Genomic DNA, 8023 nt, shown 5'->3' with positions numbered 1-8023 from the left:
TTTTTTTGTTTGAACGAAAACTTAAGCAGTTCGCAGGTGTTGCAACGAAATTGCAGTTTATCTAGACAGGAATAGCCTTTTGGATGAGGAGGGAACTGTGTGTATATGGTGTGGGTGTGGGTGTGGGTGTGTGTGTTTGTGTACATGTACATAGGTGTTGGTTGGTGTGCTTGTGTGGGTGAAAACTTAATGATCTGTGGCATATGTTGCGGGTCATGGACTCTTTTGGCTGCTTTACAGAATGGACAGGAAATTAAGTTTTTCTTTGTTGTGTGGTGTGTAAGGTGTGTATATCTCTCTCTCTCTCTCTCTCTGTGTATCTGTTGTTGTTGTTGTATTGCGTAAATGGCTTTTTAGTTCTAACCACAAGGAAGTGAATTGCATAAATTTTGGATTTGGACTTTTGGTATGGCCAAAAAGCGCGTGTAAAAGCCATGAAATCGAAAACGAAATCGAAACTAACAGTCAGTACCTATCAAGCGTATTAAAGAGGATGCATGGCGGGAGGGTGTTGAGGGGGTTGGTAGATGTGTAAGAGAGGGGGCTGGTAGGCCAAGAGAAATGTAACTGGAGCAAAGCATAAATCTTCATTGAATTTTTTCGTTTTAGGCTTAGAAACGAAAAAGCTGTCGAGTCATTCGCCCCATATTGTTTTCCATCCAATGCTCCAGCAATCCAAATCCAACACCACTTCCTCCTCCTTCTCCTCCACCTCCCACTTCCCTTGCCACTCCCCTTCGTCAAGTAACTACCCCGCCTCCATTGAGGCGTAGAACAAAGAGCCATTATATACAGGTGCTGGTTTCCCTCTTCCTTTACCTCTCTTCACGTATTCCTCTAGCCATGCCAAAAAGTGCCAAAACAAAGCAGACGCATAGGCACACGCACACCCATACACACACACACACACACACACACACATACACAGGCGCAGACACATTGATTAATGAATTAATGAGGTAAACTTTGCACCTCAATGACACAGCTCGTGCCCTGCTCCACCTTCCCATCTATAGGTAACCGAAAACTCACCATCTTTCTCTGCTTCTAATGCCAAAACGCCGCCCTCCCTTCCGTTACCCATTTCCCAGTTCCCATCACAAATTCTATCATCCTCACGTTGCGTTGAGGCCTTACGTTTTGTTTTTTGCGTATGTTGTGTGGCCCAGGCCTGTCTTTGATTTTGGTTTGCTAATGTATTGGTTCAAGAGGTCAGTCAGATTGCCTGTTGGCGTCAGTCGGTGGAAAAGTTTTCGTCACATAAAGAAGCTGCCAGGACTGCAACCAACACACAAATGTCTCAAAAGGAGTGCTGGGAGCGTGAAATAAACCTTTTTTGAGAATCGTTATCAAACCAAATATTTGCGAAAGAAAATTCTTTACTTACCCACAGTGAGTCCTTTGAAGTATTTCCACAAACATTTTCCATCAAAACGCTAAAATGGAAAAGATTTTATATATTTTCGTTAAATTATACAAATTTTCGTAAAGTTTTTACAAATTACACTCTGTATCTTTGAAATCTACAAAAATGGAATCGTTTTTAAGAAAATAAATTATTGAACAATAAGTTGCAATAAATTTACATTTACGCATTTCAAATCTTTCGAATGGAGTTTTTCATTTCTTATCCTTTGTCTTCTCCTCCAGTTCAAATCTTCCATAATATGTACCTATGTACCTAAAAAACTTAAAGTCTTTGCATACTTCTAGGCGAAGTTTTCAGAAAGTTTTGTTTTTGGTTATTCTTAAGAATATTTTTGAACAATTGACGATTAAATCGGATGAAATCATAGGGGATTTCAGAGAATCTTAAAATAATAATAATTAGTTTTCATTTATCATTCAACTTTAAAAGGAATAAATAATATTATTATTATCATCCTTTAAATAAAATTATTATTGAGATTGCAGTCCACCGGTAGATCTGTTGTCTAATAATGATAATAAAAATAATTATTGAAAATTTATTGTAAATATTTTCAAATAAACTGACTTTAACGTTTTTTAATTTTTTATCATTTTCTTTTCCCTTCGCTCAATTTTCTTGCATTCCTATAGAAACCACAATTGCTTGCATACTTTTAGGCTTATTTTTGGATTTTCTTTGTTCTTTTTGATGAAATTATGAATAGGCGAAAGTGAAAACATTTAGTTCTGGTTGAACATAAATTTAGCCACGTCGTAAAGCATTGCTAATGTCGTCAATGTCCGCAATCTTGGCCATTTCGACTGTGATTTACATGACTCGACTCATTCCTCACGTGAGTCCATCCCTACCATGAGGGGGGACAATGCACAGAGCATACACACACACACACCCTCACACACACACTGCACAGTTGCTTGGGGATGAAGTTAACGTCAATGCTGTTGCTGTTGCTGACACGTGATAAAACGCTGCCACGCCTGCCCAACATCATCTCTCCATCACTTACCCCCCCTGGCTGAAATACAGGTGTACGTTGTAGGTGCATAAGGGCACAAGGCATTAACATTTACATGACACTCACACACACACACACACGCACACACACCTTGAGGTATAGAAACAACAAGCTCCCCAAAAACTTTGGCAATTCTTTTGTGGGGTAACCTCCCACAAAAAAGAAAAAAGGAAGAGAGAAAAATCGTTCCAGTCCCCCAAGCAAATCCTACACCAGGTGGTAATATGTGTGGTCCAGATAGAAGTTTGAAATGCCTCAAGTTAGCAACGGAAACTCTGTAACTGACGCTTCTGTTAGTGCTGAATCCCATATCCCAAGCTCTTCAAATGCTTGCCCAACTGTGAGGGCGGGGTGGGGGCGGACAGACGGGAGGGGTCGTCAGGACGTTGCCATTAACGTTTCTATTGTGAGCTTTTGGCCTTAGCGAAATAAATAAAATTCGACATTTGGGATGGACATATTCCAACTCGCACTCCATTTTCATCTCATTTACACTGAGAGAAAAGTTAAATGGATAATAATTTTTGAAATTTAACATCCCCTCCCCCGTTTTCTTGCAGTGCATATGCATGGATAGCGATATAGAGAGCTCAGCAGACAGTTTTTGCGGTTTTGAAATTTTCGCACAGGCCGAAAATGTGTAGTAGTTGCTATCGGTGGGATTGGGTATGGTAAGAAGACCAACACCTAGTGCCGAAGCTCAGCGTATTTATCTATTCATGCTCACAAAAAGCAATTCGAACGAGGCGATGAATGGACGGAATGGGAGTGATGTTTCTGGAAGGGATCGTTGGGGCCTGCTGCTCGGCTGAGTGGGAGTGAAGTGAATGAAATGAAGGCAAAAGCAAACTTCAATGCAGCTAACGATGTAGCGACAACAACAGAGATGGCGATGATGATGATGACGATGACGATGAGGAGGTGGAGGTGAAGAGATGAAGCAAGAGGATGAGCATGATGGCAATGCCAGAGCCTGGCAATGGACTGCAGTTTTGGGCAAGTTGATTCCGTGATTTTTGGGGTTGGGTGTAGAAAAGTTTTATTTCGGAAGGTCTCGTCCTGCATTTTGGTGCTTTTATTATGTTTTTTCTAACCATTTCTGTTCCTGGTCCTCGTCCCCGTCCTCTTTCTCGTCGTCGTCGTGTTGGTTCAAAGTTGAAGTTGCAAACAGGAAAAACGAACACAAAAAACAAAAAAAAAAAACAAGGAAGAAGTGTAGACTTTTTAGTGTTTTACACAAAAGCGCCAACATAGACAGGGGTCGAAATCTGGTATAGGGAATAGAAGATGGGCTTGAACAAGGATTGCTGCTGCTGCAGGAGTTCTTTGGCTAAGGGGGGATGTGGGGGGGATCGCCTGGACGAATGGTTAGACGGTTGGCTGGTTACAAACAAATAGACAGACTCGAGTTTCCAGTAGAGATGCGTTTTGCAACATGCATTAGATTGGCAGTTTGGGGATTTACTTGTAAAATGCAAATGCAATGAATGTACAATTTAGTAAATTTTTACACCAAAAATACTAGACTCAATAGACAAAGTCTCTCTTTCTCTCTCTTGCTCTTTCGAGGGGGTCGAGGGTCGAAAAACAAAGTGGAACAACTGTTTTTTGAGGTTCGTAACGAGAAGCGCCAAAAGATTGAAGGGAAACAGATTGTCGGATGTGTGTGTGTGTGTGTGTGTGTGTGTGTGTGTGTTTGTCATTGTGTGAAGGAATGAATGGAGGGGTGACTAGGGAGGGGAGGTTTCACTTGAAATGCAAGTCGTTGTTGACTCGTAATCTATGCTAATGAAATTGTTTTTGATTTTAACTCTGGCCAAAAAACTTTACCAATGCCAATTCAGTGGCAAGAAGGGTGCCAAAATAAATAAACAAAATTGAAAACAAAATGTTATGCACTTCACTTGAAAATAAATTGGTTGGCTCAACAAACACACATACAAAATAATGTATGTATATATTCTCTCACAATATGGCAAAATGTCAAAGAGTTAACTAAATATTCAAAAATTTTAATTCATAAATAATAATAATTATAATAACAAGTGAAACAATTCCAATTTGTCAATTAGCAGCAAAAGCGGAAGATCAATGCCACAAGAAGTGCAACATAAGGTCGTCAACTAGCCACAATTCTTGTACAAATTTCTCTACCCCTCTCGACCCCTCCCCCCCACTCCACAATAGAAGCCTACACCTCTCAAAATAACCTCAACAATGTGTAATAGACTTAGCAGTAGACATATTTCCAAAACGTTTTTCGACATTTTATTACAACCACAACAAGTTTACATGCCATTCATTCATTTGGCATTGCAGACAGCTGCCCCAGCTGTAATATTACTCAGGCACACTCTCAATTGCCCCCCCCCCCCTATGCTCCTCCCTCACCGTTCAGTGCTGTCACTCCCACTTTTACATTTACTATTCCACTTGCAGTTTATAGACATCTTTCCGCCTGCCTTTCCGCCTGGATGTCTGCCTAGATGGTCTATACATGCATTTATTCTCCTACTTGTACCATATATATTGGAAAGCATTCATCAAAATCACCACGGCAACTGAAAATTCTCATCAGAGAGATAGATGGGGAGGGAGAGAGAGAGAGAGGAGGAGAGAGCGTGAGGACGACGAGAAGCGACTTCACTTCACCCTTGAAGTTGATTCCTCAAAGTGCATACATTTTTATTACTGCTGAGCTGAATGGCTTAGAATGCGAATAGCACTTGGATTAACTAAGCTCCAACTTAACTTGATATTAATCAAAGAACTTAATTTCTTAAGGTTTAACTTTAACTGTCGTCTCCATAGGGAAAAGAATAAACCTTAATCCGAATTATATATAAATTTCTTGCATTTGTCAAGTGGCTAAAGCCCAGGTAACAACCAACCATTCGGAGGCATGCCTCAAGCAGTCCTTTTGCATTTTTAACATTACAAGGATTTCCACAGGGGTGGAGTCTGAGAGGGGAGTCCCTTCAAAGTATAGTGAATAGATAAATCTTTATTCGTCAAATTATACTTACATGGAAATGCAAAAAGCAAATTCAACAACCGGAATTTCTCAGCCTAGTAATAGCTTCTCTTTTGGATCTCATAATTCGATATTTTAGGGATTATACTTATATCCTTTTATCACCTAAATATATTTATATTTGCATTTGTTGACTCTGGATCAAAGTGAATATACACATAAGATTTCTCCAACTATATAAAGCAAAGAGATATACATACATATGTATAGTCTTAGTCCTAAGTAGCTTCTCAGATTATAACAAATTTCACTTTAACTCGATACTTTCCGCCTAATATGTATAGCCAAATATGTTAGGCCACTTTTATAATCAATGTTTTCATATTGGTAACCAACATTTTATAAAAACTTTTGAACTATTTTGTTTAATTTTTAAACGACATGAAAAGAATGAACTAAAATTAAGTTGTTACTTAACTAAGTTTTCTTAAAACATCTGTCGTTTTATCAAAAATATATATTATGCCAAAGACAAAATTATAGTAACTAGTTTAAAAGCTTTTATGTGTGTGTGTGTTTTTTTTTTTTTTTAAATATTGACGATATTTGAAGAAACAACCACGCCATGATAAATTTCAAATAGTTTTGCTTATAAATAAATGCCTAAAAATTATAATTTCTTTGATTCTTTGGTAATACATCCTGTTGTAAGTAACTATATAAAACTAAAAATAAAATAAAATATTATTTTAAGAAAGTTTTCAAACTGGAAAATATATGGGCCGATATCAGATTAGATTGCTTAGACAGAAAGACGCAGGAACAAAAAGATGGATAAACCAATAGAATATGGAATGCTAATCAAGTGCATATTCGTGTAAATCCTGTCGGATAGACAGACAAAGAAACATATGGGCATGCTGATCAAAATATTTCGATTAAGGACTACCTCTAGCAATGCAAAGTGAACAAAAAATGGGGGGAGACAGACAACTGCCTTTTGCCTTATCAAGATGAAATATTGTCGTTGTCGTTGTCGTTGTCATTGTCATTGCCGATGGTTGGTTGTACACTACGCCCTTGTCCGCTGTCGATTGGTGCATAGTTGAGGCATACCTAGGAGTCGCCTTAACCCTTGAGTGGTCTACCGCCTACTTCTTTATAACCCCATCGTATTCCTTTATCCCTTCAACCCTCCATTCCCCTATTGCATGCGGCGTTGTTGATTACATTGTAGTGGATTGCAAGCGTTGTTGTCGTTGTTCTTGTTGTTGTCTGAGGTTGTGTTGTCTGCGGCATTCCAGCATCCTGTTGTAGTTGCCATTATTACAGTTGTTATTGTCGTTGCCTGCCACCATTGCCTGCCTGCCTCCTAAAGAATTTTGTGTAAAAGTTTGCGTTTTTCTTTTCATTTTCTTCGTTTTTGGTTTTTCATTTTCCTATTTTTATTTTCGTTATTGTTGTAGTTGTTCTTGTTGCTCAGCTGTGCTCACTTGACGGTGCTCACCGGCAAAGGCAACGGCAACGATAGAAACGATGGAGGCGACTCCAACAACGACTCCGACGACTTCCGTTGCAATGTGTCTGGTGTTGATGCTTTTATTTCTATAACTTTGCCTGGGCTCTTCAGTGAAGCGTCAATAGTTATTTTTACAACACACGGGCACAACTGGTTGATGTTGTTGTTGTTGTTGCTGCTGGTGTAGATATGAAGATGGGGGATGGATGGATGGGGAAGTCGGCGGATGTGAAATACACGAATTCTTCTTACATATTGCACCCTTGGGGGTTTGGGCAAAAGTTCTATGATTTTTGCATCGCAACATTACAGTGATTACGTTTTGTAAGCACTAGCTCCATGCTCTATGCACCTCCTCCTCATCCTCCTCCGCCATCGCGCATCGTTTCCATCTCCCAATTTCTTGGGATGTGAATGCATGTGGATGATGTCGGCAGTTGAACTTTTCGAATTGCGGCTAAGGGAAACTTGTTGGGCAAAGTTCAAATGCGCAGCGCGACACACACTCAGCGGGAATAAAATAACGTTAACTAACCAAGGAGGCAACCAACCAACCAAGAAACCAAACAAGTAAGCAACCAACTGCAATGGCAGTTCATGAATGAAGTCTATGGGATAAATCACACGCACTTTGCATTGTCAAGGTTCTTTTTTCTTTACTAACTTAAAGCCAAAACCCTTAACCCTTCATTGCACAGAAGACCCGGCCAGACCTTTTTTTCTCTCACAATTTATGTAAGTTTCATCAAATTTTTTTCTTTTGGAAGACGACAAGGAATATTTTATACATCTGTATACAAAATTGATGGCATTTGATACATTTTATACTATTTCTCTTCTTTGCATTGGAAAATGCAGACTCAACTTACAATTAGATCAATTTAGATCCAATGCATTAGTTAATCATAACCATCGACTGCTCTGCCGAGGGCTAGGATAAAGGACTCAAATAAATTTATGTAGGTTTTTTGGTTTTTTCTTCCCTAAAAAGTATAGCATTCGAAATGTTCTTCAATACGAATATTTTTAATTAAAATATAAGAATACACGGGATAAAAAATCAATTTTATCTTTCATCTCTTT

This window comes from Drosophila willistoni (genome assembly GCF_018902025.1).
Source record: "Drosophila willistoni isolate 14030-0811.24 chromosome XR unlocalized genomic scaffold, UCI_dwil_1.1 Seg144, whole genome shotgun sequence".
Classification (NCBI taxonomy): domain Eukaryota; kingdom Metazoa; phylum Arthropoda; class Insecta; order Diptera; family Drosophilidae; genus Drosophila; species Drosophila willistoni.
Note: the sequence above shows the minus strand (reverse complement) of the source record.